At 41.1% G+C, this 20,713-nt stretch overlaps 1 protein-coding gene across 1 annotated transcript in view; it reads left to right on the top strand.

The window, feature by feature from the left end:
- Window positions 1–20,713, top strand: part of LOC122791466 (NACHT, LRR and PYD domains-containing protein 3-like) — a 772,530-nt gene that overhangs the window by 170,213 nt on the left and 581,604 nt on the right. The gene's annotated exons all lie outside the window — the stretch shown is intronic.

Genomic DNA, 20,713 nt, shown 5'->3' with positions numbered 1-20,713 from the left:
TTGTTTTTCCCAAATGGGATGACTATGCATTTTTTGGCATTTAGCTTGAGGCCATGACTTTGACACCAGGTGTCTGTCTCAGTAAGGCCTTTTTGGAGGATGTCCGTGTCAGCCGGAAAGTCAATTATGGCTCCCAGTTTGCAGTCATCTGTGAACTTGGTTAGCCATAGTCCTCCTGTGTTTGCCTGTACTTCTGAGAAATATATGCCAAACAGTAGGGGTCCCAGAACTGAGCCTTGCGGGACACCACTTGTGACTGGTTTAGAGTCAGACCTGGAGCCCGCTATTCTTACCGTGTGAGTTCTGTCTGTAAGCCATTTGACAACCCATCTTGTGACGTAAGGGTTTATGTTCAGGCTGGTGAGTTTTTCTATAATACCCGACTGAGGAATGGTGTCGAACTCCTTGGCGAGATCAAGGTAGGCTGTGTGAACCACCTTTCCCTCATCTATGGCCTTGGTTAACTGTCTCGAAGAAGTCAACCAGGTTTAGTAGGCATAATCTGCCCTTAACAAAGCCAAATTGGGTCAGGTCAAGTGTTTGGAGGTTCTCAATGTCTTTGTTAATGAGTTCCGTGATGATGTGCTCCATAGCCTTGCAGACCAGGCTAATCAGGCTTATGGGGCGATAGTTACCAGGGTCAGTTGTGGCTCCTCCTTTGTGGAGTAGAATAACCATTGCTGTGCGCCATTCTATGGGCACGTAGCCTGTGGAGAGGCTGATACATTAAATCACTACACCACAGGTACCAGTATGATTCTGTCATAGTCCATGTGGGCAATAATGACCTGAAATGTACCTGCCTGTACTATATGAATAGAGACATTATTTTTTTAAACAAGAAACATCTTTATTAAATTATCACTTATTACATAGGCAATCTTACATTTATGTAAATGAAAATAAACCATACCGACAACCTCAGTTGCAAACATTATACATTATAAACCATGCTGACACAACTGTAGCTGCAAGCATTATACATCACTTATAATATATCCAGTCATTGTCAACACAGCTCACTCAATTCCTGCCTTCTTTTAAACATCATTCCTTCGCTGCTTGTATTGATCTCACAGTTCCCATTTTTTTCCTACGTAATTTGCAACTACCCTTTTCTAAAGATCCCAATTCCATTTGTTTTATCTTTGTTACTGTCTTTGCTACTTCTAGTAAAGTTGGTTTAGACTTTGATTTCAATTTTCCAGTAATTACTGTTTTGGCAGTCATCATAATTAGACTCAGCAAGGCCTTACTGTGTCTAGGCAATTCCGATTCTGTATCATAGCTCAGATACAGACATTATTGAGCTCCCTGAATATGTGTCTCAGGGGCTGTGCTACATCTTGGCACAGACTGACTGATTTACCTGAATGTGAAGGTGCAATTCTGACGTCTTAATAATGTGAAGACCCTTCACAAAAACAGTTTGTGTGAATAGTGGAATGTACCTCAACTCAGGAGCCATGACTAGAAATGGCAGTCCATCCAATGGACAGATGTGTGCCATGAAAAAACTATCACCAATGGGGGATAGTCTCAGAAAAAGCAGGGACAGTCATAGTTGTGTACCATGTATAGTGATGGGTGTGCCATTGGGCATGTCGGTGGGCAATTAAAATACTGTAAACTCATTGCAAATCATTTGCAGTAACATCAAATCATCTCTACATGTTACTGAAAATAATTCAAAGGGAATTGTCTAGCCCAGAAGTAGCTGTTAGTAATACACAAATGCAGTGAAAATGACAGAGGAAACCACCAGATACATATCCCACCACGTATAAGCCCATTCTTCATACGAGTGGCCTTTTTTCTAAAAAAAGAAACACTCACCTTTATTACAGTGAAAAAACATACTACACAAACAAATGGAACATTTCAGAACATGGTGGTTTTGAATGGCATGTGTAGCAAATGTGACTGACCTTATACCCAAATAGTGATGTAAAATAACATTGTACAGAAGATCAAAGTGCCATAGTCTGATCCAAACATATTTGGACATTGATGCATCTAAGGCCATATTCCCCAGTCTGTCCACTTGTATAGATAGAGCTATAGGTATGTTGATGGATACCAACTTCAGCCCCAGCAGCAGGCAGATACATTGACTACTTATAATAGTGTCATGTAGGACTACCATTGGACAGATTAAACACTAAGATGGTGTGCCACCACACAAACATACTGCGTTACAGGCATCTCAGTACACAACATCACAGTCCTTTTCACAGTGACATTCTGCTGCTGCTGCCACTTACTGCATTTGAGAACTGGCACAATCCCATGCCATTCAGCCTCACGTAAAATCGATACCTTCCTCCGTTCTCCACAGATGACAGCAATCATGTCTTGTAGACTAACATGATCTGTATAGCATAATGACTGTAGCCTCCCGTTACAACCTTCCTCACAATTTTATGTATGTGACACATCCTCCTTGGCTGATTCATGCTCTGACCAGAATGTTAATCATTTCTTTCAACTGTCCAGAATTTTGCAGAATGTCCATATTTTTGCCTAATATTTTTGGTCTTTTCCTCATAAACTTTATGGTTTTCTGGCAAATCACTGAGGATTGAAGTCACTAAATAGTGACATAAATTTGTGTTTCAGACTTCATATCCTTGAAAAAATGTACACTATCACAATTTCTGTCATTCTAACAACTTTCTAAGTTTATGAGCAATATTTAAAATATGTTCCTATTTTTGTGCCTTTCTCCCCCATTATTTTAGTTCTTGTCCAGATTGTTTGAGCTAAGACGTTGAAAGGTATGATGTTGGAGGAAATGGGGTGCCAAATGTCACTTGTTAACACGTGTCATGTGATCTCCAACTCCAAAGTATGTATGTGTCCCTAAACGAGCTAAACAGCTCATTGCTACACTTGGACATGGTGTCAAGCAGCCCCTGTAGGGTACTGACATCACTACCAGTGGCAGGTATGCCAAGGCCAGCAGTTGTTTCACCTCCAGCTGATAGTCTGGGCTGCTACCATACTTCAGCTGCAACCCATATTTCTGTACACAATGCCACAGTGTTTGTGCCAGATGGAAATTACATCCTCATAGGCTTGCCCCAAGGAACACACAACAGACCTAATTGTAAGTCTTCCTCTCAAAATCCATGATAATATACTCTGGCTGCAGTTGTATCCTTGCATCCTTTACCATGCTTACAGCATGTCCTAGGACATAGAAGACATCAACACATACACTAGGGGGTGTGCATGTTTTGGATTCAGTGGTGCCAACACAGCCATGAATGGTGTACAGCTGCTGGCATACTACCATTCATGTAGGAAATGTGCCATCCATCATCCACACCTGTGACAAGGACAAGTCATGCATGTTCCCCTCAGTGATAAGTATTACGTAGACTGAGTTTTCATCATTGAGGATAATAGTTTGCATGATGAATGTTCCATGCTGTAGAGGGATGTCTTTGATTGTTATACTCACCAGGGAAGATAGTGTTTTCCATGGCACAGAACACAGTTTTCCATGCGTCTATTCACTGCCTGTTGCAATGCCATTTCTCAGGGAACAGTAGCTTCTCTTCTATGCTGCTGTATGCAAGACATCATGGAATGATCAACTCTGGTGTGTCAGTGGATGTGCTTGCTTCATCCTGAAGATGTGTCATGAACTTTGCCCACTGCACTTCTTCAGCATTTGGGTGGGGGGGTGACCAGTACTTTTCCTCAGTTCCTCACCCTGCTCTGTGGAATGTGTGATGGCATGCTCCTTACATGCTGATATACGTTTCAGATGACGGCACCAGTATGACTTATTCTTACAGCAGCACTCACAGTAATAGTAGTAGCCCTTTATATGTAACATGGGCTTCTCCTTCCTAGACATCAGTGTTTTATACACTGTCCTCACTGTCCCTCGGCTATGGTCCTCCATGTTCTCCATTTCAGAATTGGTACAGCTTCATCCTCTAGCAACTGCTTTTATATGGAATGTCCTTTCTGGCACACTGGCTTTTTAAATATTGCACTGTTTTCACTGGATCTTGTGACCTTGTCCCCTTTGTAGTGCATTGTTTGACCAGACATCAAGTCATGACCTTTCACATTACTAACCTGATTGTTTGTTCCATTTTGTATAGGTTTGGTTTCATTTTTCTGGATTCAGAAATGTATTTGTTGATGAATGTGGCTGCGAAATCACATAGGTAAACCTGTCTCAGACAGGTGTGTACATTGCATCGAGCAGCATTTTACCTTCACAAAGAATGATGCCACAGTGCAAAGAAAGATGATTGACTTTAATAATTGGCTTAGTATTTGGTGTCTCTCCAGGGGATTCAGTACTTGTCAGCATGAGAGAACATGGTTAACAAACCAAGTTGCTTTGCAAAGGATGGTATGTACCCGTTTCCCCAGGCTTCCTAATATTGGCTAAAACTTTATCCACCCCTTAGAACCTTTTTTAGCCAATGCCAAATTGACAAATCTATCAACATAGCAAATAAAATCCAAAGAAACATAAAGGTGTTTCTGCTCAATACTAGCTCCACACCCTACAAGCTCTATTCAGTCTGGAGAATATAGACATCTGTGTCATTACAGAGACATGTTTTAAATCCACAGAAAATACTTCAGCAGTGCAAGGCTTCAGTGCCTTCCCCACATTTAGACCATCAGCTGCACAGGCAGGGACAAAAGGTAGAGGAATCTTGATCACTTAAGTTGGTTAAACAGGACAATGCTCTGGAGTTTATCCACATGCAAATCAACACAGACAAAGACTCATATCATATGCTAGCAAGCTATAGGTCACCATCTGTGTGCCAGAATCCCATAGCTTGTACCTAACCTTATTGGAGCCACTCACCGTTAAACCAAATACCCTATTTATGGGAGACTTTAACACTCACTCTATAGACAGTGAAACATACACTGCCTCAAACTTGCAGGCACAATGATTTCTGGACTTTAGTAACACAAATACCCTTGACCAGATAGTGTATACACCCACCAGAGGTTTAAACATACTGGATCTGGTACTCACCAGTATGGGAGAGCACTACACAACCACCCCAGTGTCACATCCTCACTGGTGAGGTCAAACCAGAAAGCCGTCTCCTTCAAAATAAAAAATAAACTCAGTAATCCTAGCAAACCCTGTAACTAACCATTTGGAGCTATTTCAAAGCAAACTATATAGTACAGATTTTGTCAAAATTCAGTGCCCCTCCCAACCCTGAATTCACAGAAACCTATGCAGAATTGTTCACAGAAACCATATACAACCATATAAATCACTGTATAGAGGCTGTCCAAAACAAGCCAAGCTGTAAAACCAAACTACACTGGTGCAATCCTAACCTTAACAGGGTATATAACATTTGACAAAAAGAAATAAGTTATAGCTAAAATCAGGAAGAGCAACTCTGATAGTGATAAGGGCTCTCTATTTAAACTAAACAGGAATCCAAAAGGACTAATTAAGTCCAACAAAGCCAATTATGACAGGCTAAAGGCAACCACAAAGCCTTCTGCAGCCGTAACCTCAAAGGTAACACACATCAGTGAGCCAAAATGGTCATCAGTGATGCCAGCTTTCCTGAGCCGAGCAACATAGAGAATCTGCTAGTTGACAAATTCAGACAAAACTTCACCTCACTCCCCCCTTCATGAAATACCTACAACCATAACCCTCCCCCAACTATTAGCAGGGTGCAGGTCCTTGTAGAGCTCGCTAAAGCCAAAATCACCGCCTCAGTGAGCCCTGACAGTGTTCTAGGATGTCTCCTAAATACCTTGAAACATTACCAATTAGGACATCTTGAGTCCCTTTTTAACTATAGTCTCAGGACAGGCTTTGTACCATGAACATGGAGGACTGCAACGGTTATCCCACTTCACAAAGGTAGACAATCAAGTTGACCCTGGAAACTACAGACCCATTAATCTGACTAGTCTAATATGAAAAGTCATGGAATGAATATTTATGGAAATAATCAACAAAGACCTAGGCAACCTTCAAACACTGGACCCAACCCAGTTTGTCTATGTTAAGGGAAAGTCATGCCTACTAAACCTGGTGGACTTTTTTGAGACAGTCTCCAAAGCAATGGATGAGGGGAAGATGGTGTATACCATCTGCCTGAACTTGGCTAAGGAATTCAATTCTGTACCCCACTTGGGTATAATTGACAAACCTCACTCGACTGTGCATAAACCCCTGCATAAGTCTCTGGATTGCTGGCTGACATACTGATAGGACCATGGAAGTCAAGACTGGTGATCACCTCCACTAAGAAAATAATCAGCAGTGGGGTACCTTAGTTCTCCATGCTGGGATCGTTCCTATTTGGCATCTACGTCTTGGAGGTAAAGGCTAATGTCAGGGGTCTTTGGTTAACCAAGTTCACAGGTGACTGGAAATGGGGAGCTATTCTAGATTCCCCCATGACACAGACATCTTACAAGTATGTCTAACACAAACAAATGACTGGTGCCAAAGTAACGGATTAAAACTCAATGCCAAGAAATGCATTACTCTGCCTTTTGGGAAAAATGACCACCCGGGCTAATTACTCCATTGATAAGACATCCAAGAGTGCTGACCTGATGTATTCAAGGATCTGGGAATATATGTAGACAGTAATCTGACCTTTGACCAACATGTGGCCAAGGCAATAAGAAATTCATTCTGTGTCAACCAGCTTATAAGCAAGGGCATGACTTCCAGGTCCAAGGATGTCACAATGTCACTATATTTGACCATTATCAGACCCATCATTGAATATAATTCCCCGCTTTAGCATGTACCTGACCGGACAAGTGCAACAGTTGAAATTCCCTAAAGGTTCCTTAACAGGAGAATCCAGGATATGAACACATTGTCCTGTTTGGATCATCTTAAAGCTGTACCTCTGTACTCGGTCTCCTACAGGTTACTGAGAGGTGATCTATGCCTGGCTTACAAAGCATCTTTAGATCTAGCTCTGATGGACATTTTGCAGATCTGCAAAATTAACAAAATCAGAGCCACTAGATCCAAGGATTTAAATTGTGCTTGCAACATAAATAGGACATGTTAGGGAGACAGATATGTATCTCACATGATCCCCATGCTCTGGAATAGGCTCCTCATTCATGTAAAACAGAGCTCATCCCTAACCCTATTTAAGTGTAATAATGACCAATGGATTGGAAATCAGAAATTCACACTGGGCCTGGCTTCCATGTCTCTGATAGTCGCAGACAGTAACTGCATCCAGATAACACAGCCCCCCCACATAACCTTTAGAAACTTCCAAACTGACATACCCCCACCTAATAAACACTCATTTTACATAGGGACACAATTGAGATGGGTTGCATGGCTAGGCTTATAAAGGCCATGGTGGTCGTTAGCCTGGTATATACCCTATGAACCTAAGAGGAGAGTGTTAGCCTTAACTTTTTCTTCTTCTTCTCTCATTCCTTCATTTTCTTCAGCTGAATCTCCAGAACAGGAAACAGACAGGGCATTTTGTAAACACTCTGGACATAAAGCTTAGAAAGTTAAAAGCATGGAGATTTCTTAGGTGCTTTACAGGAGCAAATGGTGTGTGACAGTGAGGCTCAGACTTAACATGCTGAGCCAGACCACGTGACTTTACCTAACCGGTGCTGAAACTTCTTCCTCCGTTCTGCAGGACAGCATCTGCTTAAAGTTTCCTGTTCCTTCTATCACTCCACTGTTCATACAGGAGGCTCTAACAGAATTAATAGGTATTGAATAGACTGCTTCTATCACCAAGTTAAAATGGCATCTGAAGTATGCAGTTTCATGACTGTCACAAGGTCTTCTCCCACTGTGACATCAGTATACAGATATCTTGGAAACATGAGAACAATATTATGAAAGTGATCACAGGGATCATAAGAGGCCTAGCAATATACACCTGTAAGCCAGCACACATAAAAGATTTTGCTGCCCTTTATGAGAACGTAACGGAGTCCGTACATTGTAACACTGATGTAAATATATGTCTACCCATCCAGTCATGAAGACTAGCCTTAAAGACAAACAAATGAGTACTTTGCTTGACCTTTAGCGGTTTCTTATACAATTAGGCTGGGAATACATTGAGTTAGGAACCTATCTTTCCAGAAAGTCTTGTTTATTTGTTGTCATAACTTTAGGTCCCTAGTATGGGTGTTTTTACAGTCACTAACTCTGCAAAGAAATAGGGCATCAGATAGGACTGGGTGTTTCAATGCTCAAAAGTGAGAAACAGGTAATCTCGGAGAAGCTGGTAGGCTGCTGTATGTAAGGAAAGTTGTGCTAATCTATCAGGATGGTTGAGGAATTTAAAGCCTTTAATTTTGGGGGGATAAAAATCAATGGGGTCTTTCCCGTTGAGCACTATGCTTGGATTTGTTCATACCAAAGAGAGCATTGTATTCGGTGATGGATCAGATAAGGGAAGCGTACAGTGTTAAGATGACTTATATGGAAAATGAAGATATTTCCCTTGGAAAATAACTGACCCAGAGAGATGAATTTCATGACTGGTAGAAACACGATTAAATGAGAGACAGTTGTCCATGTAAGTACCCACATTTCTTATGACCATCTCTGTCTGAAGAGGAGCATCACTTATAACTTATGAGATTGGAACAGCTTTTTTCCTGAATGCTACAAAGCTGCACATTTGTTTTTATTTACCTTAAGAACATTTTCAGTACACCATGTATGTGTATATTGCAGACCTCTTTGGAGTGGTTCAGTAGCAATGGTTGAGTGTATAATAGTGCCCAACTTGCAGTCATCAGCAAACTTGGTCAACCACATTACTGAGATAGTGTCTTGGATGTCTGCAAAATAAATGCCAGATAGGAGAGGGCGCAGTACTGATCTCTGTAGTACAGTTTTAATTTCAGAGAGGGTACCAGCAACTTTCACTACCTGGTATCTATTGGATAGCCAAGCTGCAATCCAGCAGACAACATAAGGGGTTTACTTTAACTTTGCCTAAGTTTTCAATCATAACAGCATATGGCATAGTGTCATAATCCGTGACCAGGTTAAGGTAAGCAGTGTGCATAGAGTGAACACTGTCCACAGCCTCTGTAACCTTTCCAAAGATGTTTAGTCTGTTCAGGATTCAGGATGGACCCTTCACTATACCAAACTGTGTGGGGTCTAGATCAGTTAAGTTGCCTATATCTGTATAAATGACTTCTGCTATGATATGTTCTATGGTTTTGCATATATAAATGGTTAGACAGATGGACCTGTAATTACCTGGGTCTATAGAAGATCCACCCTTTTGTAGACACATCAGGATTAGTTTTATCTCTTCTTTCCAGCAAGTGTGCTGGTGTTCCCTGCATACCTGCTGCTCCTTTCTGTGGGGAACATCTGTTCTTTCCTTTTGTGGTACAGATGTTTGTGTGCTACAAACACCCAACAGCCAGTTGTTCAAGTATTGGGCATTGGTCCCCTGAACATTATTAGATATTCCTTGTTTTGACTATGCAGAACTTGCACATGTGCACTTTAAAATAGGGAGCGGGTATATGCATTTTCTTCCATTCTTAAACCATGCACTTTAGGCTTCATAGGTTTCTATAATAAAGAAATTAAATAAAGCTATCTCCTCTGGCATATAAGTTTAATACAGAAAAGGAGAATAGAGCACTATTTGGATCAGAACCCCGCCTTGTAGGTCTGGACACTGGACATCCTCAGGATGTTTATTTTTGGAAGCATCCTGAATGTGACAAAAGACTGTCTTTAGTGGTCTTACACTGTTTTCTACTCTGATGAAGTTACTAGAGTCCAAAGGATGAGCTATGACTATTCCTCCTGTAGTCAATTCTTTTGAGGGACTACTTTCTGATTATTCCATAAAATCCAACTATTAGCCACCTTCCCCTAAGAAACTGACATATTTTATAAAACTCAAGAGGGAAAAAATGTTTTATCTATAACAGCATAGTGGATGTGATAGACCATGGTACATCAAATAGGTAAAGAAAGACAGTAACTCTTTAAGTACTCCCCCTAATTCAAAGCAAGTAGGAGGTTATCGATATTCCTGCTGTAGTCAGTAGGCTCATTAATTACCAGACCCATATGATGTAGTATCAGGCTATGATTATTAAACAGATGGGATATTTCACCTAGGGAATTAAGGATCCTGCTCTGTAAGGAAAGAAGTGACTAGAATAGTTCAGACTGAATATACATATAACTCTGGATATGACTTAGAGGAAATTGCCTCAGCTACTATTCTGCACCAGTTTTCTTGGTTAAGAACCAAACTTTTGCCTGCAGTGCTATGGCTCAGCTCTTGAGTGGGTCACTAGACAGAGGGATTTTGTTTGGTTTGTCTTGAAACAGTAGGAAGGAAAGATTATGGATAATATTAGACAAATTTCCATAAATATGCAGTGAACTTTTCTTTGGTCCCTTTTATATAAAGCAAACCAAAGGAAAACAATATTAGAAAAGGAGCAGTTCCGAAAGGAAGATGCACAGGAGTCCAAAGGAACAAAATAAAGTATAGCTGTGTAAAATCTTACCATAATTATTGATGTTCTTCTCTTCACTGCTGCAGTATTTATAACATGGGGGATTCCCTGCCAAGGGTGACCCGACATCCGGACAGTATACTAAAGCCTTTTGCTAATTGCAAGTACATGGGATGTTGCACATTATGCTCCGTGCACGTAGGGCATAAATGTGACATCCGCACACACTATCCTCAGAACTGAACGCCACAGAAGGAACGTCACTCTAAGGAATCAAGGAGATGAATCATACATCCATAAGAAAAAGCAATACCCAGAGGGTTAGAAGAAAGGGATAGAACACTGCAGCAGTGAAGAGCAGGACATCTATCATTATGGTAAGATTTTACACAACTGTACTATGTCCTTCTATTCTACTGCTGCAGTATTCATAACAAGAAGGGGTATACCAAAGCTCATGATAAAACTTGTGAGGAGGAAGGGACAGTAGTGCTCTCTAAAAAGCCATGAAGAATGGCCCTAGCAAAACTAGCTCTAGCTCTGGAGATTTCACCTCACTTGTAGTGTTTGGTGAGGATATGTACAGAAGTCCAGGTAGCTGCTTCAAGAATGGAATTAGTGTCCAAACCTTTGAAGAAAGCACCAGCCACAGCCCTAGTAGAATCAGCCTTAACAGAAAAAGGAAGGCTATTACCATGAGAAACATAACAAAAAGAAATAGCCTTAGAAATCCAAGAGGAAATAGTTTGCTTGGAAACAGACAATCCCAAAGACCTGGAATGAAAAGAAACAAAAATCTGATCAGATTTCCTGATAACCTTGGTTTTATCCAAATAAAATCTGAGCTGTCTATGCACATCCAAGGTGTATAGTACCCTCTCACTAGGAGATTGTGGAGAAGGGAAAAAAGTGGGCGAATGAATGGATTGATTACATGACAACTCATTCACAACCTTGGGCATAAATGAAAGATTAGTATGCAAAGACACCCTGTCCTTATGTAAAACCAAAAAAGGAGGAGAAGCCATAAGGGCTTGAAGCTCAGACACTCATCTAGCTGAAGTCAAAGCTAACAACAAAACCGTCTTCCAAGAGCAATGCTGCAAATAAGCTGTAGCCACAGGCTCAAAAGGAGCCAAAGTCAGTTTCTCCAAAACAAAATTAAGATCTCAAGGAGGATGAACAGGCTTCCTGGAAGGTCTAATAAGTAGGTTATCTTTGAGGAATTGTTAAGCCTCAAATCTAGCAGCTAAAGGAGGAGATAAAGGCAGACAAGCAGAGATAGCTGATAAGTGGGCCTTGACAGAAGAATAGGCCAATCCAACATTGAGCAGTTCACACAAATAAGAGAGAACCAATGGATATCCACAGTCAGTGGGTCCAAGTTATGTGAAAGACACCAAACATAAAACCTCTTCCATTTAAATAAGTAGGATTTCCTAGTGTTGGGGTGTCTGGCCTCCTGGAGAACCCTAAGCACATCCTCAGGAAAAAAAGGTGTCTGAAAGGAATCAAAATCCTATCCCCCACAGAGTCAATTGCAGGGTCGGCAGGTGGGGATAGATAAGAGATCTTTTGTCTTGTATGAAAAGGTCCATCCTGTGAGGTAACTTGTGATGATTGCCCTTGGCTAAATGCAGACGAAGAGGGAACCAATGTTGTCTTGGCCGAAAGGGAGTCACCAGCAAGATTTTGGGTTTGTCCTGCTGAATCTTGAACAGTACCTTTGGAGTGAGAGGAAGGGGGTATGCATAAAGAAACATCCCCTTCCAAGAAAAAGATAGGGCATCCACCTTCCAAACCAGAGGACCCAGGACTCTCTTACAAAATAGTGGAAATTGTCTGTTTAGCAGTGAGGCAAATAGGATATGTGGGGTTGGGTTTACCTTCATATGGTTGAAGTGCACATCTATGATTTCCAGATTTCATAATGATGAACAATGAATTGCCGAAATCACAATTGATCGAATGCCACTGTGCATTTGCTCATGTGAATTCGGCATTCACACTACATTGGGGATTGGAACATGTACCCCTTCCCTCACTGTAGTGCGATCTTGGCGTTAGTATATTAAATTAGCAGTGGGTATGGGGAGTGCAGGGGGGCTTGCCCCCTTACATAACAGTGTTTGGAGACATCTGGAAATGTCATATGTTGTCAACACAATAGACATTCCCAGAATGTCAAATTTGTTGTGCAGCACTTTCACTGTTTTAAGCATTCAAAAGTGCAGTTTCTGATGTTTTGAGTCAAATATTTGACGGGTTCACATATTTTATTTGCGGCCTTGTAAAGGTAAACCATTGGATTGAGTCAAGTACCTGCTCAGAGTGTCTGCCACATAATTCTGACTGGAAGAGATGTACACTGCGTGAGGAGTGACCTGATACTGAACTGCAGGCTCCCAAGCCATGAGAGCAAGCCTGCAAAGAAGATAAGATCCTCCCCCCATTTGTTTACATACCAGAGGACTGTGGTGATGTCTGATAACAGCTTGAAAGGACCTGGAAGGAAAAGAGGATGGAAAACCTGGAGGGCCAGCAGAAGTGATCTCATCTCTTTGATGTTGATGTGCTCCTGTGACCAGACCTCCTGTACCTTCATGGAGCTGAAAACTGCTCCTCAATCTACATCTGAAGCACCTGTGAACAGCTTTTGAGAGGAAAGAGGAGGATGCAGGAAAGACCTGGGTTCAGGGTCAGTTGCTGAATCCACCATTGGAGTTCTTTCTTCAGACAACAAAGAAGATAAACCAAAACCTCTAGGGGATATGCATGCTGCGTCCAAACTGTTTTCAAGAACCAAAGAAGTCTGAGAAACTCCCTGGCTGTGACAGAGGGTAGAGGGAAAAGAGTTTGGAAGAAAGAAAGAAATGAAGGACAGAGCCTTTGGAGGAGGGAGAGAGGCCAGCATAAGGTTTCTCTGTATCCTGCACAGCAGGAAAACATGATCTTGAGAAGGGGTGAGGGATGATTTTGTGAAATTTATGGTGAACCCAAGGCTTTGCAAAAGGGAAATGGCGACGTATAGGTTCTGCAGCAAGATCTCTGGGGAGGATGCCTAAATCAGATGGTCGTCTAAGTAAGGGAAAACTTGGATGCCTTGAAGCCTACAGAAAGCAATTATAGGTGCTAGGCATTTGGTGAATACCCTTGGGGCAGCAGAAAGGCCAAAGGGAAAAACAGAGAACTGAAAATGCAAGGAAGCAACAGAGAAATGTAAACATTTGCTGTAAAGGGGATGAATAGGAATGTGAAGGTAGGCATCCTTGATATCCAGTGATGCCATAAAAGCCTGAGGTAGAATAAGAGGAAATAGTCTAAAGGGACAGCATGCAGAAGGAAGGAACCTTCAAGAAGGTGTTGAGGTGTGAGACGTCCAGAATTGGTCTCCAGGCCCATCCTTTCTTGCACTAGAAACATTCTGGAATAAAACCCTCTTCCTCTGTGTGTGGGTGGAACCTCCTGAATTGTTTCCTGATTCAACAAGTCCTGAAGGACCTCTGGATATAAATGCAGCTGTTCACGAGGAGGTTGAAGAATGCCCATGAAGGGAGGAAGAGACTTCCAGACCATGAAATAACCGTTTTGAATATTCAAAAGAACCCATGTGTCCTGAGTAATTTTACCCCAAACTGATAGAGACTGAGAGAGATGAAGATAAAGAGCAGTAAGGCTGTGGCAAGAGTGGTAGTCACAGACTACCTGGCTTGTCAGGCAAGGGATGCTTCTGGGTAGGAGCAGACTGAGAAGTCTTTAGTGGGGGAGGCCTCCTGTCACCCTTTTTAGAATTAGATGGAGGAGTGAAAACCTGTTTTCACACAAAAGCAGTTTTGGAGGGATAAGTTCTGTGAATTTTAGGTACAGGTGAGACAAAAATGTGTTTCAAAAAAATCTTGTAGCTCCTTATTTTCTCCTGCAAAGACTTAAACAAACAAAAGTCACAGAACCAAACAAAGCTTTATTATCCAGAGGAGCATCAAGTAACTTTGCTTTAATGTCATTTGGCAGTGGGTGAAGTCTTCTCAAAACAGAGCCTGATGCATCTGCCCTAGAAGATGTTTCTGATGCATAATAACTACACTTAATTGAATGTCTTGTTACCTGAGAAGAAGCTCCTAATAAGGACTAGGCTTTAGTTTTTTCTTCTGAATCAGGAAGATCAGAAATAACTTGAGTGGCCTGTGAAAGAAGAGCCAAAGCATATCTGGTCATGAGTCTGATTATTAATAGCATGGAAATCTATGGTAGCAGAAGCACAGCCCTTCTTCCCCAGCCTTTCCATAGTCCTGCTTACTTTATCAGAAGGGACAAGTGAAGTAGATGGCAGTAATCTGGAAGGTTTATCCGAAGCCACAGAGACCACAGCAGGATAAGCAGATGGACATCTAAAAAGAAATTTGCTATCCTCTGGCACTTTTTAAAAGTGGTCTGGCTTCACAGGGGCCCAGGGCTGAAAATCACTAAAGCAGACAAAACTGGAGGAACATCTGAAGGAGAAGGGGACTTCATTTGCAATAGGTCATACTATCTCTTCTGCACATCACTAACCTGGGAACTATCCCATTTGAAAAAACTCACTCATTTTGGAAATAGTTTACACAAAAGTAATCTCTTCTATGGGAGAATCAGTACCATTACAATCCTCTTCTGAAGAAGCATACTCCAGAGGAGAAGGAGTCTGGGTAGAGTAGGCTAAGGAATCATCATCTGAAGAAATTTCTTCCTCAAAATCATCCTGTTCCCTAATTTTCTTTTGTGGTGAAAAAGTCCAAGGCAGAATGGGGAGAGAGACACCAGAAAGAGGCTTAAGGGCCATAAGGATATTAAATAGGCCTTGGGTAAACCTATGCCATTCACTTGGTGAATCTCTGAGGAGAGTGGAATGCTTGGTCTTTTCCTTCTTTTTAATGTGTACATCACATTATGAAAAGTGAAAGGGACCGACATAGACCTACACTCCACAACTGTAGTCGAGACTTCCTCCCTAACTAGTATTTGAGGGATCCCCCCTTGGGCCTTCTGAAATCACTAGTCTCAGTTCCCCCTGAACATCCAAACCAGATGTCTGCAGAGCCTCCAGGGACATGCTTGTCGTTTGATCCACAATGACTTCTGAACCGGTTTTAGCCAAAGAATCCAAACCAAGACAGGACAGATTTCCAGGCCTTCATCAGCTTTGAGAGAGATGTCCAATGTAGGAGGTGCAACCGAAGAGCCAGACCTAGGATGTTTGGCTTTTCTCTTCTCAATTAACTCAGGAGAAGACCCAGACATACCCTCCATAGCGTCTTTCACTAAGAGTTTCAGATGTTGGGTTTCTAGATAAATAGATAGCGAGGACAGCTGGCTATGCAAAGTCTTAGGCACAAAGGCCTCACAAATGGAACAAATTTTATGGTTGTGGGTAGCCTCTAAGCAAAATAAGCACTGGTCATCACTATCTTTATGTGGAATCTGTCTCCCACACTGGCATTTGCCTTTCTTGAATGACATGAAAAATACTTACAAACACAGTAGCAAAAAAGGAGAAAAATTCCTAGCGGGGCACTTATCTGAAATGACTTGGTACAGCAGCAAACAACTTAGGCAAGCAGACTAGCAGTCGAAGATGGTATCTGCACTGGCGGCAGAGAAGTTCTGAAGACAGTACGTGCAGACGTCATGGTTACCCCCTACGTATGCGGGGAGCATACATGTGACGTACCATGTACTTGCAAGTAGTAAAAGGCTTTTATACTGGCCAGATGTCAGGTAATTCCTCATATTATGAATACTTCAACAGTAGAATAGAAGGACATCAATATTTTCAGAAAGACATGCAGCTTTCTGTGATTATATAAAGTCCACACCACAGGAGTCTGTATACTTGATTAAAAATAGTGTTGCTGGTCCCAAACAGACAAGCAGGGGATGTACAACATGAAAACCAGCAGGTAAGAGCTACAGGTGGGAGACTTTGTAATGGTTTTAGTATCCTCAGCTGAAAAGAAATTTCTGGTGAAGTAGCAAGGCAAGAACTGTTTGATGTTATTGAAAGAATAAATTTCTGGGTGAGACAAGCTAGTAAAAGATGTTAAGAACAAAATTGCCACATAAATTATCTTAAATTATGGAAAGAGGCTGAGGCAGCCTTAGTTAAGTGGCTTAGGCAAGACATCATAAGAAGGAAAAGGGCCTACTGTCTGTCCCTGAAGTGGTGGGGGATGAGACCCTGTCAAAGCCCAAAACATGGGAAGTGAAGAAACTATTAATCTGCAACACAGAACTAAATTATCTGAACTGCCAGGTAGAAGCAGTTTGGCAAAACATCATGCAGAGACCATTCCAAGTGAAAAAGTCAATAGTAAATCCTTTTTGGATACCAGAGCATCAAAGAAGGGCAGTTCAGGAGGAGGCAGAGAAAATGTTACAGTTGGAAGTTATTGAGGAGCCCAGAAAGGTGTAGAATAAATCCATAATTTTAGTAAGCATGCCTAATAAAAACATTGATGTCTGCAATGATTTTCAGACGCTCTTTAACGTATCTAAATTCAAGACCATCCCATACCAATGGTGGACAGGCTGAATAAGAGGATAGGGTAAGTAAGATTCCTGACCATCCTGGATCTTATGAAAGGCTACTGGCAGATCCTATTAACAGATGAAGCCAAATAGAAAACTGATGTTTCAACTCTAGGTGGCTTATTTCAGTACTGAGGCTTCCTGTTTGGCTTTTGTGGGGTACCACCTACATTCCATTTACTAATGGACAGGGTGCCCCATCATCTGTACACTGTAGCATACCTAGATGATGTTATAATTCATTCAGAGGACTGGGATTTGCACTTGCTCAAGTTCAGAATGTTCTAGATTCACTCAGACAAGCAGGGCTCACAGATAACATTTCCAAAAGTTAGACTGAGTGACTGAGGTTAAGTATTTATAATACATAATAGACAGAGTGACCATTAAGCCCTAAAAAGAAAAAACAAAACTTAAACAGTGCAAAAGTTGTGAGTTCCCCATGCAAAGCAGCAGGTAAGGGTCTTCCTTGGCCTGGATGTCTATTACCAAAAATGTGTGCTGCTCATCTTCATCATCACTTGCTGCTTTACGAACCTTACCAAGGGTAATGTGGCAGCTAGGGTCAGATATAACTCAGAGTTATAGAATACCTTTGAACATCTGAAAGTCTTCCTATGCTTGAAACCAGTCCCGGTATCCAGTGAATTTTTAAGAGTCTTTATAGTACATGGAAATGCATTGGAGGTAGGCTTGGATGTGGCGCTGTCACAAAGATATGTGAGGAAGAGGACTCAAAAAAAAAAAAAAAATTAAGTAGAAGACTGATTAAAGTTGGAAATGGATATTGAGAAATCAAATTTTAGTGCCAGGTTATGAAACTGGCTCTGGAATCTCTGCAGTGCTACCTGGTGCGTTGTACATTTGCTTTGGTGACCAATCACACGCCTCTACAATGTCTGCATCAGCAGAAAAAGGGAAGTGACAAACTTTGCAAATGGGCTTTGTTCTTCTAACCCTTCTGCTTTAACATTCAGTGTTGTGCCTCTGTTCACCATCACAATGCAAATAGTCTATTATAGGCATTCAGACAATCCACAGGGTCTGAAACTAGTGATTTCAAGCTGGGGGTCCCCATGGAATGTGTATAAAACTGTGACTTGTTTTGATGTGTATAATGCAGTTGTGAAAGACATCTTTACCAATGTTTATAAATTAGCTACTATTATCCTTTTAAGGGACAAATGCTTGCTGTGTGCAAAATAGCCCTTAGGTGTAACTTCAGGTTATTTAATAGAGAGAGCGAGAGAGAGACAGAGACAGAGACCGAGAAGGGGTAAGTCAGATAAGCTGATAGAAATAAGAAGGGAACGACAATTCAGAAGTTTGTACAGAGCCATAGCTGGCTTATCTGGCACTTGGTGCCACTCCCTGATCTGGTACCCCTCAACAGTAATTTGAAGAGCAACATAAAAAAAAAGAGAGAGAGAAAAAGATATGCTAATTGTGTCCTTTGAGACCTTGATCCTGGGGCAGCTGCTCCCTTTGACCCACTTTAGCTATGCTTCTGAGTTTGTGTATACCAGAGCATTAGCTATGCTTCTGAGTTTCGACTCTGGTGGAGACCAGCAATAAGGATCAGCGAGGCACAGGAGAAAAGAGGCCTGATAATTGTTATATCTGACACAGGAATAGAAACAATTCTGTTTTGTTTTTATGTAGTACTAGAGGTACACATATTATTTTAAACTGAGATCACCAAAACCTTTGTTTGTGCCATGCAAAATCCTAGAGTGATTGAGAAATACCTCTTAACTGCACCTGATTATGTGGAATATTCCTCATTTTGAGTCCTAAAAATCCTATGTTCAGCACTGTTCCACCTTGAAATGGTTAGGCAGGCATTCATTATAAAGATTTTTTTAACAAATATCCATGGTAAATAATACTGAATCATACTAATTCATCAAATGAACTCTTTAAGTGTGAAGAAACACTTTAACAAGCATGATGTCAGCTTCTTAGTTGAAGTTGTTATTGTTTCATATTTTGCCCATATGTTCCCTATTTTGGAGATGGAAGATTGAAAGCTATGGAATGAGACTACCAGAGACTATTTATTGTGAAAGGACTTAAAAGACTTTTTACTTTCTGTAAAACTGTTAAAAAGTCTTTTATTTTTATTGGGTAAAGCCAGCCCAGACTGTTGTTTTCTGTTACTAAAGCTGTCTTTAAGAAACTCCAAAGGTATCAACTACTGTATATTCCAAACATATATTTGTAATTTATAATCCTTTATGTAAAGTCATAAAATGCTTTCTTGGTGTTTTTGCACTGTGTGCTGCACGTCCTAGTTAGTATCAGTATTTGCAAACCACAAACATATTTCTGTGAGATTACAAGCTCATAAAAACAAAGTGAGAGGAGTGAAATGTCATTGTGGGATATATAAGGAAATGTCATGCAATGACATTTTCATTGTGGGATATATAAGGAAATGTCATGCAACCAACATCAGTGCCTTGTTTGCCATGAGGCATGTTGATTCTTCACTGGGGACATTGAACTGGAGAGAAATATTCAAGGAAACAGAGCAAAGTAAATGGTTAAACCAAATGGTTACACTTTACTCTTACTTTGACCTCTCCTTAAACGTATTATTTTAGGGTACCTGACACACCTATCATTTCCTCGCAAGATCATGTTTGAGCGGTACCATCTCACCTACCTGTCCAAAAGCTGAAAGTAAGTTAATGAGAAGATACTGTATGAGAGGTGCTTTCTCATCTGCCTGCCGGTCGGAGAGCTGTAGAGAAGTTAACAGGAAGTTGCTGTTTGAAAGGTGCCTTCTTACCTGCCTGCCTGGGCACTTTAGATAAGTTAATGAGAAGGTGCTGTAGCATGACACTGGACTCAATTTATAGAAATGGCTGTTGGTCAGAATTATGTCATTAGTTAGTATGCTAATCCTTATTTAGTTATATATTTTGGCTTAATAATTCTGCTCTTCAAAGATAAAATAATTGGAGGTGGCATCTTTAGAAAAAGGAAGGAGCAAACTTCTTAAAAATAAATGGAATTTGTAGGAACAATGTAGGCAGAATAATGTTCTGGAAGAGGAAGACGACATGAGCAATCTATGTAATATTAAACTGAACAATAATTGTAAAGAAATCATATATGTATAATGCATGAAAAGGAGAAGGCTGTGCAATAGTTTTTTTATAACTTTGTGTACCCATGTTATCTGGGGATGTGTGAATTCAATGTTGTTGTTGTGTCTTTCGGCTTTACCCGGTTAGGGGTCACCACAGTGGAACTCTGGTCCGCTAATGATTGGCAGTAGATTTTTATGTGCCGAGTTGCCGGCCCTGACACACAACCTACAATGAAGGTATGCCCATTCACGCATGTCATCACACAGAAGACGCTCTAGCTGAGAATCGAACAGGACGTCTTACTGTGAGGCGACAACGCTACCGCAGCACCACCACTGCAGTCAATGTGTGAATTCAGTAAAGGTGTAAAAAAAAAGAATTCTACTGTCCAAGTGTGGACCAACTCATTATAGAAACCCCTGTCCTTACTGCTGCCACCCTTAGGTCACAATAAGTATTGCATGCTACTGTCATCACTCAAGAAGCAGTGTGTGTGGTATGCCCTGTTTGCAAAGACAGTGGTAAATGTGTGTATTTTTTTTTTACTTTTGTCATTATTT

The sequence above is a fragment of the Protopterus annectens genome, chromosome 17.part0, assembly GCF_019279795.1.
Source record: "Protopterus annectens isolate FY-2018-M chromosome 17.part0, PAN1.0, whole genome shotgun sequence".
Classification (NCBI taxonomy): domain Eukaryota; kingdom Metazoa; phylum Chordata; order Ceratodontiformes; family Protopteridae; genus Protopterus; species Protopterus annectens.
The sequence above is the reverse complement of the archived record's forward strand: the minus strand, read 5'-3'. Positions and strand labels throughout refer to the sequence as shown.